At 44.5% G+C, this 13,787-nt stretch overlaps 2 long non-coding RNA genes across 2 annotated transcripts in view; one reads left to right on the top strand and one right to left on the bottom strand.

Annotated features, from left to right (window-relative positions):
* LOC310842168 overlaps window positions 1–13,787 on the top strand; it is a 77,126-nt gene that overhangs the window by 50,347 nt on the left and 12,992 nt on the right. The window lies entirely within an intron of this gene.
* LOC310842128 lies at window positions 7,139–9,471 on the bottom strand. The gene is made up of 3 exons (XR_014562900.1): window positions 8,992–9,471; window positions 7,989–8,120; window positions 7,139–7,431 (listed from the first exon to the last, which is right to left on the bottom strand). It is a non-coding gene; the product is annotated as an uncharacterized lncRNA (long non-coding RNA).

The following is a 13,787-nucleotide window of genomic DNA, read 5'->3' as shown; positions in this document are numbered from 1 at the left end:
AAAGGAAGGGGGTGGCGCCCTGGGACACAGGCCCACGTCTGACATCGGAAGCTGTCTTCCATCCGTTGGTCCATCAAGCTGAGTGATCTCAGCAGGGTTCCCAGCAGGGGTCTCTCCCAGCCCTGCCTGTTTTAAAAGGAGGAATGAAGAGGGTGCTGCTGTCTCAGATGCTCCTTGGAGGTTGGGGCAGCTCTTGGTTAGGAAAATAAACAGAGGAAAGGTAGATGAGATTGCAAAGCCCCAACCAGGCCTCCCAAAGTGCATAGCCCAGAACCGCAGAATTGTAGCATGTTAAGGGACCCCAAAGGGTCATCTAATCTAACCCCAGGCAAGGTTCGAATCACAACTAAACAATCCTTGATGAATGGCCATCCAACCTCTGCTTAAAAGCTCCCAAGGAAGGAGAGTCCACCACCTTTTGAGGTATACCATTCCTCTGTTGAACAACTCTTTTTTATATATATATAGAATATTTATTAAAGTTTTCAAAAAACAATACAATGTAAAATAAAAAGAAAAAAGAACAAAAATACAAAAGTAAAAACAATTAAAAACACATAAAATTTCCATTACTTATTTTCTTTTAACTTATTTTCCAGACCTCCTCATACCTCCCTTTTTTGTATTCCAATTCAAATTGTTAGTTCAGCAAATCCTCACCATTAGTTTTTGCTTATTTCTAAACCATTTTCTTCATATTCTCTTAAGCATTACAGCTGGAAACCACTTAATTTATGTCCAACATCATTCTAACATTCCTTAATCTTACAATATTTCTGTAAATAGTCTTTAAATTTTTTCCAGTCTTCTTCCGCCGATTCTTTTCCCTGGTCACGGATTCTGCCAGTCATTTCTGCCAGTCCCATATAGTCCATCACCTTCATCTGCCATTCTTCCAGGGTGGGTAAATCTGGTGTCTTCCAGTATTTTGCAATAAGTATTCTTGCTGCTGTTGTGGCATACATAAAAAAAGTTCTGTCCTTCTTTGACACCAATTGGCTGACCATGCCCAGGAGAAAGGCCTCTGGTTTCTTCAGAAAGGTATATTTAAAAACCTTTTTCATTTCATTATAGATCATTTCCCAGAAAGCCTTGATCCTTGGGCACATCCACCAAAGGTGAAAGAATGTTCCTTCAATCTGTTGAACAACTCTTACCCTCCCTCAGAAAGTCCCTCTTGAGTCTGAATCTTGCTTTGTGTCCTACCCTCTGAAACAGGAGAAAAAAAGTCTCATCCTCTCCTTTTCCAGGCTAAACATACCCAGCTCCCTCAACTGTTCTGGAACCCATTTTCTTCAGCCCTGGGCACAGTGAACATTTCCACATAACTCACCTCAACGGCAACAAAGTTTGTCTCTCGAACACCATCCAATTCCTCTTTCCTTGATTCCGCAGCTGAAATACTTGCATCGCCCTCCCCTACGGACACACTGCGGTTCGAGATTTTGGGCTTCGGTGAAATCTGGAAGGGGAAAAAACCCTTTGAAACTTGCTCTGCCCCCTCCTCCTAAGGCCTGGCCTTCTGCACTTTCCACACCTTCCCCGAAGTCCCCGCTGCCTGGGATATCTGGGGGCACCAGGTTGGGGACAGCTGGTGCAGGAGGAATGCAGGGAAAGGGTCTGGGCTGGAAACAGAGATCATTCCTCTCCCACCTGCACCTCCAGAAGATGGTCTAAGCCAGGCATGTCAAACTCCCAAGCGACTGTGATCCACTCCAAATATTTTAAAAAATGGTGTGATGTACCCATTATCATTGGCAAGAGTTGTTGGGCTTATTTTAGGGGGCAGTGACCAAAGTTGTTGAGCTTTTTATTTAAAAAGTTTTTGGAGGGGAGGCAATTTCTTTAGTCTCATGAACGACCAGTGGCACCCCCGCAATCGACAGGTAGATTGCGATCGGCCTGTTGGACATGTCTGGTTTCAGCCAAGGTGGAAGGGAAGGCTGGTTGAGAGCCACTGGCTTGCCTGGGAGCCACAGGAGAGAAATGCCCCCTTGCCCAGGAAACTGGCTCACTCTCTGCCCCACTGCAAATATGAAAGATTTTAAAGCAGCCGCTTCTTTGGATTAGATTCCATGTTTTAGGATTAGCATGGCAAGAAGATCATAAGAAGAGACTGGCTGCTGGATCAGGCCAAAGAGATCCCATCTACTCCCTCTTCTTGCAGGGGCAAGCCAGATGCCCCATTGGGGAAGCTCTCCAGGAGGCCAGAGGGGCAAAAGAACCCAATGCTCATCCCTTATGGATTCCCTGCAAGTAAACATTAGGAGGGACGCGGGTGGCGCTGTGGGTAAAACCTCAGCGCCTAGGACTTGCCGATCGTCAGGTCGGCGGTTCGAATCCCCGCGGCGGGGTGCGCTCCCATTGCTCGGTCCCAGCGCCTGCCAACCTAGCAGTTCGAAAGCACCCCCGGGTGCAAGTAGATAAATAGGGACCGCAGTAAACGGCGTTTCCGTGTGCTGCGCTGGCTCGCCAGATGCAGCTTGTCACGCTGGCCACGTGACCCGGAAGTGTCTTCGGACAGCGCTGGCCCCCGGCCTCTTAAGCGAGATGGGTGTGCAACCCCAGAGTCGGACACGAATGGCCCGTACGGGCAGGGGTACCTTTACCTTTACCTTTAAACATTAGGAGGCAGGTTTAAAATGAGGAAAGCTGAGAGATGTGAAGTTCGGAGAAGAAACGTCTGAGAAGAAGGCCATACCTGGAGCCACCAGCAGCAGGAGGTGGAAGATGACAGAGAGGAGGCAGAAGATCTTCATGGCTGGAGGTTGGTGGGAATCCTGGAGATACCAGAAGCCAAGTGGAGGTGCAATTGACTGGGGACGGAGAGCTCCCTCTACTTATAGGTGCCTGGAGGGCTGTTGAAATCTTGTGGGATGCTAACCGTTGTTTGCAGGATGGATGCTGCAATCTCTGAGGGTCATGTGCCAAGGACCAGCCAAAGACCAAGGCTGTGTTGCTATGATGATGTTGATGTGTTCCTGCCCCCTGCAGTTTTAAAACTGAAATATACTCGGAGTCGAGTGTGGATTTCATGCTCTTTATTCAGCAACAGAGTAGTGAGGAATGGAAGTTCCCCTGAAATGTCTGCTTTATATACATTATTTACACAATGGGCCCCACGTGATTGGCTAATTATGGGATTCTCCTGTAGGCCAATCAGGTTGCAGATTCACTTCCACCCAGAGTTGGATTGGGTGGCTCCTGCGGAACAATCGGACTGCTACATTCTGGATCCTATTGTTCTAGGACCAATCAGACTGCTGCATTTGGGATCCTATTCAACTCAGTACATAACAAAAATGTTGAAATTTGCTCCCTCGGCTGCCTCCTCTCTCTTTTTCTAGTCACTGGTGGTGCCAACTCTGATATGTTAATTCATTTGGGCTCCATCCCAGCTTCCTCCCCAACTCATCTCCCTTCACCCATATCAGACCAACCCCCTTCCTCCCCGCCTCACCCACTCCTTCCACTCACAGCTTGCCCCCGAGCCCTTCCCCCTCCTCTCATTGTTCACCCCAACCTTCCCCCCTCCTTCCAGGGAGGTGGGTGCTTCACCCAGTGGCTTTCTCAAACACTCTGCGAGGTTCCTCTCCCCTCTTCCCCCTGCCAATGAAAGTAGATTGAGGAAAGTTTTCCTACCACTGTCAGAGTGCCAGAACTTGGGGACAACCAATGAAGCTGAATGGTGGAAGCTTCAGGACAGAGAAAGTCCTACTTCCCACGGTTCGTCTATGGAACTCCCAACCAACTTGAATGGCTTTAAAAGGGGATGGGAGAGAGGGTGATGGATGGCTGATAGTCAGAGGCAGCAGTGCTTCTGAATCCCAGTTGCTGCCAAAGACAGGAGGGCTCTTGTGCTCGGATCCTGCTCTCAACTTTCCTATCATGTGCATCTAGCTGCTCACTTTGGGAACAGGATCCTGGGTGAGATGGGATCTCGACAAAAAAGCCAGAGCAGAATCCCTAAGATGAGACCAAACTTTGACCAGAGTGGAAATGGAGGTGGTCTTCGAATGGAGTGTGTGTTGTGTTGTGTTGTGTTGTGTGTATACCATCCCACTGTCATGGACTGACCACTTCCTGTTGAAGTTTGTGTTTGTAGGGGCAACCCTTCTCTGCAGAGGTGGGAGACCAGTCTGGACAGTTAGGCTTCGTGAAGACTTGACGTTTTCATCCCCAGAAAAGTTTTTGATTTGAGTTTCCACTGAAATGAGGCTGCATTTTAATGTTTTTATGTTGTATTTTAATCTTGTTTTTAAAGCTGCATTTCTTTTTTCTTTTTTTCTTTTTTGAATAAATTTTTATTAGGATTTTTTTTTAAAGGTTACAGGAAAAAAGAAAAAAATATAAGTAACAATCAAAAAAGAAAAAGAAAAAAACAATACATAAAAAACAAACATCATCTAAGAACAGAAAAAAAAGAAAAGAAACAAGTCAAACCTTTACATCATAGAGTCATAGAATCATAGAGTTGGAAGAGACCACAAGGGCCATCAAGTCCAACCCCCTGCCAAGCAGGAAACACCATCAGAGCATCACTTGCTTTCATTCACTTGCTTTCATTCGCTTACTTCCTTGACCTCCTCGCACCTCCCATTTTTGTATTCTAGTTCAGTTAGAAATTTCAGCAAATCCTTTCCAGCTTTGTTTTTATCTTAATAATTTATCTTAATATACTGTGATTTTGCATTCTCTTCTTTCACCAATTCATTTTTGCTTAATCCTTTATATCTTTTCTGCTAAAACCACATAATTTTATTCCAACATTTTTCTAACATTCCTTAATTTTACAATATTTCTGTAAGTAAACTTTAAATTTCTTCCAATCTTCTTCCACCGACTCTTCTCCCTGGTCTCGGATTCTGCCAGTCATCTCAGCCAGTTCCATGTAGTCCATCACCTTCATCTGCCATTCTTCCTGGGTGGGTAGACCTTGTGTTTTCCAATACTTTGCGATAAGTATTCTTGCTGCTGTTCTGGCGTACATAAAGAAAGTTCTATCCTCCTTTAGCACCAATTGGCCGACCATGCCCAATAGAAAGGCCTCTGGTTTCTTCTGGAAGGTATATTTAAATACCTTTTTCATTTCATTATAGATCATCTCCCAAAAGGTCTTAATCTTTGGGCATGTCCACCAAAGGTGAAAGAATGTACCTTCAATCTCTTTACATTTCCAACATTTATTATCGGGCAGGTGATAATTTTTTGCAAGCTTGACTGGTGTCATGTACCACCTGTAAATCATTTTCATTATATTCTCTCTTAAGGCATTACATGCCGTAAACCTCATACCTGTGGTCCATAACTGTTCCCAGTCAGCCATCATTATGTTATGTCCAACATCTTGTGCCCATTTAAACTGTCATGGACTGACCACTTCCTGTTGAAGTTTGTGTTTAAAGCTGTATTTCAATCAATTGTTTTTATATTTGGTGTTAGCAGCCCTGAGCCCGGTCTTGGCTGGGGAGGGCAGGGTATAAATAAAATTTATTATTATTATTATTATTACACCACCATCACTCCGCCATTTGACAGAATTTGGCTTGGTTAGCCTGGAAAAAAGGAGACTGAGAGGAGATATAAGAGCCATCTTCAAATACATTAAAGGCTGTCACTTGGAGGAGGGATCAAGCTTCCATTCTCCTGCTCTGGGGGGCAGGACTCGAACCCATGGCTTCATGTTACAAGGAAGGCGCTTCTGACTAAACGTCAGGAAAATCCTTCTGACAGTAAGAGATGTTGGATTGTGGAACTACCCCCCTTGGGCAGTTGTGGACTCTCCTTCCATGGAGGTTGTTAAGCAGAGGTTGGATGGCCACCTGTCATGGATGCTTCAGTTGACATTCCTACATTGCAGGGGGTTGGACTAGATGACCCTGGGGGTACCTTCCAACTCTACCATGCTATGATTCTCTGATCCAGCAGACTCTTCTTATGTACTTATGTGTATGTATGAACATAGCTGGAAGTAATGGTACTGTTACACAGTGCACCTCTCAGACTCTTGGGAAATGACTCATCCTGTTGCTTGTTATTATAGAAAAATTGGGGGTTGTCTTTTACAGCCCACTTCTCCATCAAGAGACTCCGTGTCCCTTAAGTCCATTATTGATCGGAGAAGAACGGATGGAGGGAGAAGGCAGTAGAAAGCAAGCAAAGAAGATGTTTGTTTTTCTGTTGCAAACTAAGTTCTCCCGCTGCAAGGAGATGAGGATCCAGAAAAAAAGGTGTGTAGGAGCTTTCAAAGACTTTAGAAATTGCCCAGCCCCTTAGCCAGAGACCACCCAAAAGCATCATGCAAGCATCACAGAAAGAAGCACTCTACACAAAATATCCCCTTAAAACAGGATTTGAAGGTTTTTCCAAGATACCAGTACTTCCTTCTGCAGAGAAATATTTGGGGTCATTAAGACTCAACATGGCTTCTGGATTGCTCTCCTGCACTCTTCCAGACATGGGATTTATCTACTTATATGTGTGTGTGCTTACCTTGTGCACTTAGGAATGTTCTTTTTATTTATGACACCTTTGAATTCTTATGACCCTGTTTATGGGAGATGGAATTCCAAACAATCTCCTTCATTAAGTTTCTGAAGGCTGCCTTTGCAAAGGGCAGCTGACACCAATCCCAGAATGCTCAGAGCTAGGGACAGAGGAAGCTGGGCAGTTATGAGCTCTCAGACCTACAAAGGGATCCATCCCCTGAGAAAAAGCAACCTCAACAATGGGAGTAGGGAGAGGTCCTTGACCGTGGAATGGTCTACCTCAGAAGGTGGTGGACTCTCCTTCAGTGGAGAATTTTAAGCAGAGATTGGATGGTCACCTGTCAAAGATTCTTTAGCTTGGACTAGTTGACCCTCGGGGTCCCTTACAAATCTATAATGCTAGGATTCTCTGATGATAATTGCAATCTTACTGCATTTTGACTTGGAAGGGGATGTGTCTAGCATTGCCCCCCCTCCCACCAACTGCGCCCCTGAACCTCCTTCAGATATGGGCCAATTCCCAGTTCCACTGGTTTGCACAGAAACACCTGCCAGTTACTCCCAAATCAAATCAAAGTCACAGGATGGAGAGGAACTGGCAGAGCCCTAACCCAGCACCCCTTTTCATACAAGGCACCACCACACAGAAATTTCCAATGCTTGCATTTATTGAAAGGAAAAGCTTAAGCAAATGAGCAGGGGAATCCAATCCTAAACCCAGTTACAAAGATGCCAGCCTCACTGAGCACAGCAGGACTTGCTCTGGAGTAAACGGGCAGAAAGGATTGGGCTGTAACGGATCCTTCCCAGAAGCGCCTTTCAGCAGCAGCAGCAGCAGCAGTGAGCAAAGAGGTTTCTGAAGAGGTGCAGTCAAGGCAGCTGCATCTCCGGAGAAGAAGCTGGGTGGTCTTCCTTTCATCAGAGATGATGCGTGATGGGTCTGCTGTAGAGTTAAATGAAAAAGAGTGGAAACACCATGAATATGTTTGGGAGGGTGCTCAAAAGAGGCCAGTAACTCCTTGAAAGAGCAAAGAGCTGAACGCTTTCGGAACTGGGAGTTCACATGTTAGTGGGGTGGGGTTCAGTTGAGATTTTCGGCTGGATGTTCAGAAGTTGGGAGAGGTCTCCATCCCAAACCCAAATGCTCCATACACTTTTGGGAGCTGATGGCAGATGTACTCCAATACATGTGGTGGGCACCTGGTTGACCAAGTTGCCCTCCAGGCTTTTAAAAGCCTTGTTCCACATGTAGCTCAGTTATCCTACTCCTATTTTCTAAGTTGATGGAGTCAAGTGGCTCCAAATGTCATCAGGGAATTCTTAAAGTTCAAACCAAAAACAGTCAATTTAGCATTCGGGCAAATCTAGCCATTGTGGCTGTTAAGGGTCAAAGACAGGGGGAAGAAGCAGAGCTGCAATTCTCTGGCCTTTGGGGTCGTGTCTTTTTGAGATGCCACAGAGTAATTTCCAGACACAGGTATGGTTTTGCCTATAACTCACCTTAGCTGCGCTTGCAGCAACGCCTGTCTCCCGAACACTTCCCAATCTCCTTCTCGCCTTTGTTGCAGGTTTTTCTGCAGCTGCCCCCATTGTTCTGGCAATCCTGGGTGGGACGTTGAGCTCCGGTGAAATCTGCAGGGGAAAGGGAAGAGAAAAGCAAATTGTGTGTGTGTGTGTGTGTGTGTGTGTGTGAGAGAGAGAGAGAGAGAGAGAGAGAGAGAGAGAGAGAGAGAGAGATATGCAACTACCAAGGATCTACCTGGGAAGGTTGGTCCAGAACACCTGGAGGGCACCAGGTTGGGGGACGCTGGTGCATGATGAATGCAGGAAAGGGGACTGGTATAGATAGTGAGACCCTCCCCTTCCCCCCTGCACCTTCAGAAGGAGGGCTGACCCAAGGCAATCACTGGTGTCCTTGAGGAACTGGAAACCTTGGAGAGAGAAGTTCTTTTGCCCAGGAAACTGACCCACTCTCTTCTCCACCACAAAGCTGAATCCATGCCTCCTTTGGCAATCTTCACAGAACTTCAGCCTAATGGTTGCCATCAATTTGAGTTGAATTAATTTCAATGAAATGATTTTAGAATGTTGTATCATTTTATTGTTTTTAGCCACCCTGAGCCCGGCTTTGGCTGGGGAGGGCGGGATATAAATAAATTTTATTATCATTATCATCATTATCATTATTTTGTGTTATTGCAGATTTTATAGCAACAGCTTCTTTGGATCAGATTCCATATTTTAGGATTGCAATGACAATCAGATCCCAAGAGCTTGGCTGCGGGATCAGGTCAAAGGGCCCACATCTAGCCCATCAACCTGGTCTCACAGTGGCCATCCAGATGCCCCATTTGGGAAGCTCTCAAGGGGGATAGAGGGGCAAGAGAATTCCCCACCCATCCCTTTGGGATTCCCTGCAAATGGTATTCAGATGCAGGTTTAAAAGGAATAAAGCGGGGAGCTGTGGAGCTCCGAGAAGAAGCATCTGAGAAGAAGGCCATACCTGGAGCCACCAGCATCAGGAGGAGGAAGGCGATAGAGAGGAGGCAAAAGATCTTCATGGCTGGAGGTTGGTGGGAGTCCTGGAGATGCCTGAAGCCAAGTGGAAGAGCAGTTGTCTGGGGAAGGAGAGGTCCCCCTACTTATGGGTGGATGGAGGACTGATGAAACCTTGTGGGAAGCCAAATGTCTTTCACAGCATAGATGTCACAATCTTTGTGGCGCAGAAGAAGATGAGAATTGCTGTCTGGATTTGAGTAATGCTCTTGTTCAAAACCACATATGGATGAATGACCACAAACCTGGGTAGCGTCACTGACTGTCAAAGAGAGGGAATTGGGTGGTTTCAAATATGCTGCCATCGATGAAGGAATTTCCCAAGAATGCCTTGAGATTACAGATATTTTATTTCTTGGAGGAGAGCGCTATCAGGGCTACTGGCCTTCATGGCTACATTCTCCCTCTGTTATTGGCCTCTGAACTCCATTTCTCAGAATCAGAAGCAAGGGGGTTGCTGTTGCTACCAAATTTTGTTTCCGTTGGCTTCTGGTTATTGATGTGAGAACAAGATACTTGAATCTTGCAGGCCATTGGCCTGATCCAGCAAAGTTCTTCTAATGCCCTTTGCAGAGTTAAAATTCATTCAGATGATGCATTTGTAAAAGAGGTCCTTCACAGCACACTGTTAAAGTATTTACTTTGCTCCTTCAAACATAGTGGTAGCTTCCACCTTAGATGGGTTTGAAAAGGCCTTCCTTGTAGGATACGGGTGGCTGCTGGTCACAACTGTGGCCCTAAGTGCCATTTCCAGGAAGAGGCAGGAAGAAGCCATCCTGGCAAGTTGCCATTGAAAGGCATATCGAGTCATGAGTTTGCCCAATCTGCTTTGAAAGCCATGCAACTGGCTGGTCATCACTGCCTCTTGTTGAAGTGAGTTCCGTAGTTTAACTATATGCTGAATGAAAAGGTCCATTCTTTTATCTCTCCTGAATCTCCTGACACTCAGCTCCACCCGATGTCCCCATCAAACTCCTCTATGAATCCACCTTACCTCCCATAATGAAACACCTGTGTCTCTTCCACCTTTCCCCACCCAGTTCTGGGCACCACCATTTAAGAAGGATGTTGATGACCTGGAAGGTGTGCAGAAGAGGGTGACCAAGAGGATCCAGGGTCTGGGAGTGAAGCCTGATGAGGAATGGTGGAATAGAGGAATGGGGTAGGTCATGCTTAGCTTGGATAAAATGAGATCTGAGAGCCATCTTCGAATATCTTTTTATATATATATATATATAATTTTTTATTAATTTTCCAATTTTTAACACAAAACAACAACAACATACAAACATCAACAAATACAAACAAACACAAAAATATCATTTCTTAACCTCATTTTCATACGCCTCTTTTCTCGGACTTCCCCATACCTCACCCTTTTTGCATCCTTATTTTACAGTTTTTCAACAACCCTTTTTACGAATTAAATTTAAACTCATTGTCATTCTCAGTTTCACCTTAAATCATCAGACAGTTTTAGCTGCAATTCTGCATCTTCCTTCCCCTTGACATTTTATCACTCCTCTATTTTACAACAGTTCTTAAGATATACTTAAAATTTCTTCCAATCTTCCTCCACTGTCTCTTTCTCTTGGTCGCGGATTCTGCCGGTCATTTCTGCCAGTCCCATGTAGTCAATCACTTTCGTCTGCCATTCTTCCAGTGTGGGTAGTTCTTGTGTCTTCCAATACTTTGCTAGAAGAATCCTTGCTGCTGTAGTGGCGTACATAAAGAAAGTCTTATCCCTCCTTAAAACCAATTGGCCGACCATGCCCAGGAGAAAGGCCTCTGGTTTCTTCAGAAAGGTATATTTAAATACCTTCTTAATTTCATTATAGATCATTTCCCAGAAGGCCTTAATCCTTGGGCAGGTCCACCAAAGGTGAAAGAAGGTACCTTCGGCTTCATTGCATTTCCAACATTTATTATTGGGCAGATGGTAATTCTTCGCAAGCTTGACTGGGGTCATGTACCACCTGTAAATCATTTTCATAATATTTTCTTTTAAGGCATTACATGCCGTAAATTTAATACCGGTGGTCCATAACTGTTCCCAGTCCGCAAACATAATGTCATGACCTATGTCCTGAGCCCATTTAATCATAGCTGGCTTTACAGTTTCATCTATTGTATTCCACTTCAGCAATAGGTTATACATTCTTGATAAATTCTTAGTATTGGGTTCTAACAATTCTGTCTCTAGTTTCGATTTCTCCACCTGGAAACCAATTTTCCTGTCTTGTTTAAAAGTCTCCATTATTTGATAATAATGGAGCCAATCTCGTACTTTAGACTTTATTTTCTCATAGCTCTGTAGTTTAAATTTACCACTTTCTTGTTCTAAAATTTCAAAATATTTTGGCCATTTAGATTCCATGTTGGGTTTCTTCACCTCCTTAGCTTCCATAGGTGATAGCCACCTAGGAGTTTTATTTTCCAGCAAATCCTTATATCGCATCCAAACATTATATAGTGCTTTTCTAACAATATGGTTTTTAAAACCCTTATGAACTTTAACCTTGTCATACCATATATATGCATGCCAACCAAATCTATTGTCAAATCCTTCCAAATCCAACGTGTCAACATTCTCAAGAAGTAGCCAATCTCTCAGCCAGCAGAAAGCTGCCGATTCATAGTACAATCTTAAGTCCGGCAGGGCAAACCCCCCTCTTTCTTTTACATCAGTAAGTATCTTAAATTTTATTCTGGGCTCTTTTTGCCCTGCCAGACAAATTTAGATATATCTTTCTGCCACTTCTTTCTGCCACTTCGAATATCTTAAGGGCTGCCTCGTGAAAGATAGAGCAGACTTCCTTCAGCATGGCCTGTAAGATGGAGCTATTCTGCCTGGCTTTCAATCTGAACTTAGCCTGATCTTTTATTCCCATTCCTTCCCTCCCCCTCTCCTTTTTATGAAGATCACCCACTCTGGGATCCCACAGCTAATTCTCCCCTGGCCTCCTCGCTGACCCAATGGGACTAATTTAGCCGCTAGCCCTGGTGATCATCTAATGTTTATTGGATGGATTTCCCCCCTAAATTGATTTTTGAATTTATTGTTATTCACATTTTATACTGTATTTTATGCTGTTTTGTTGTTGCATCAATTAGAATCATAGAATCATAGAATCATAGAGTTGGAAGAGACCACAAGGGCCACTGAGTCCAACCCCCTGCCAAGCAGGAAACACCATCAGAGCGGGGGCCACTAGGGGGCGCATTGGAAGATGACCGACAATACCATCTCTCCAACCCACACGGGTTAATTAAGAGGCTGTTATGGGAGTAGGCAGCCTCCCTTGTTGCCCCAAGGAAATGGGGAACACTGCCCTTGCCTGCTGTGCCCATAAATCACCCCCTAATTCGAAAGAAGGGGGTGAGGGCCCTAGGCAGAATGCCCCCGTGTGGACCTCGGCTCTCCTGGAAGCTGTCTCTGATCGCGCACTAGGTGCAGCAATTTGGAATAATTAATTACAAAAGAAGCAAATGCACATATTTCAAGTGAAGAAGGGGAGTGAAGTCTGCTAATTTAAGTGACCTCTGTGAAAGAAGACGACGGGCTGGAGAAGCAGGAATATTTTACGATGAAGATACACCAAAGGCGGGGTATGTTGACAACGGGGCTGAATGGGGGGGACCTTTTTTACTTTCCTTCTATGTGATCTACAAGAACCCCTCCTCATTAGAAATGTCGGTTGAACTGACCCAAGCAGGATGATTAAGGTCTGTGTGGAGATAAACTTTAACCAAAAGTACGATTTATGGAGACCGAGAAGCAATAAGAGCTTTTGGGAATGGCACAGCAATTAATTCGGAGTCGCCATCTTGCCAAAGGATTTATAGCCGGGAGGAAGAATGGACTTGGTTTTCAGACTGCATTCCTAGTGAATCTCCTCAGAGGTTTTGAGAAAGGAGGCAGATTGGTGAAGATTAATGACGCTAAGACTGTTTTGATGTATGGAAGTGATGTTATATGGAAAACGTCTGGATATGGCTACTGGATAAATATATATATATATATATCCACGCAGAATTATAAATTGTTCTAACCAGCTTGTGGAGACTATCAGAGGTCACAAAGAGAAAGGAAAAATATATGAAAATAACAACAAGAGATGTGGAAAAATAATAAGAAGGGACTGGATAGTACTGTGAACACCATAAGGTTAGATTTGTGGACATTAAAACAGCAGTAAGAAGCAAGAAGTTGATTGGATCCCTTCGGAACTTGAAATATGGGTACCCCCAACAAAAATTTAAAATTTGGCTGTGTAATTTGGAATTTATGTAATTTGGTTTGATTTGATGTGATTGGTCGGTTAATAAAAAAATATTCTTAAAAAAAAGGAAACACCATCAGAGCACTCTTAACATATGGTTGTCAAGCCTCTGCTTAAAGACCTCCAAAGAAGGAGACTCCACCACACTCCTTGGCAGCAAATTCCACTGTCGAACAGCTCTTACTGTCAGGATGTTCTTCCTAATGTTTAGGTGGAATCTTCTTTCTTGTAGTTTGGATCCATTGCTCCGTGTCCGCTCCGTGTGACATCCTTTTATATATTTGAACATGGCTATCATATCACCCCTTAACCTCCTCTTCTCCAGGCTAAACATGCCCAGCTCCCTTAGCCATTCCTCATAAGGCATCGTTTCCAGGCCTTTGACCATTTTGGTTGCCCTCCTCTGGACACGTTCCAGTTTGTCAGTGTCCTTCTTGAACTGTGGTGCCCAGAACTGGAC

Source organism: Podarcis gaigeae, assembly GCF_964106915.1.
Source record: "Podarcis gaigeae genome assembly, chromosome: 3".
In the NCBI taxonomy this organism is placed as follows: domain Eukaryota; kingdom Metazoa; phylum Chordata; class Lepidosauria; order Squamata; family Lacertidae; genus Podarcis; species Podarcis gaigeae.
Note: the sequence above shows the minus strand (reverse complement) of the source record. Positions and strands in the feature narration are given on the sequence as shown.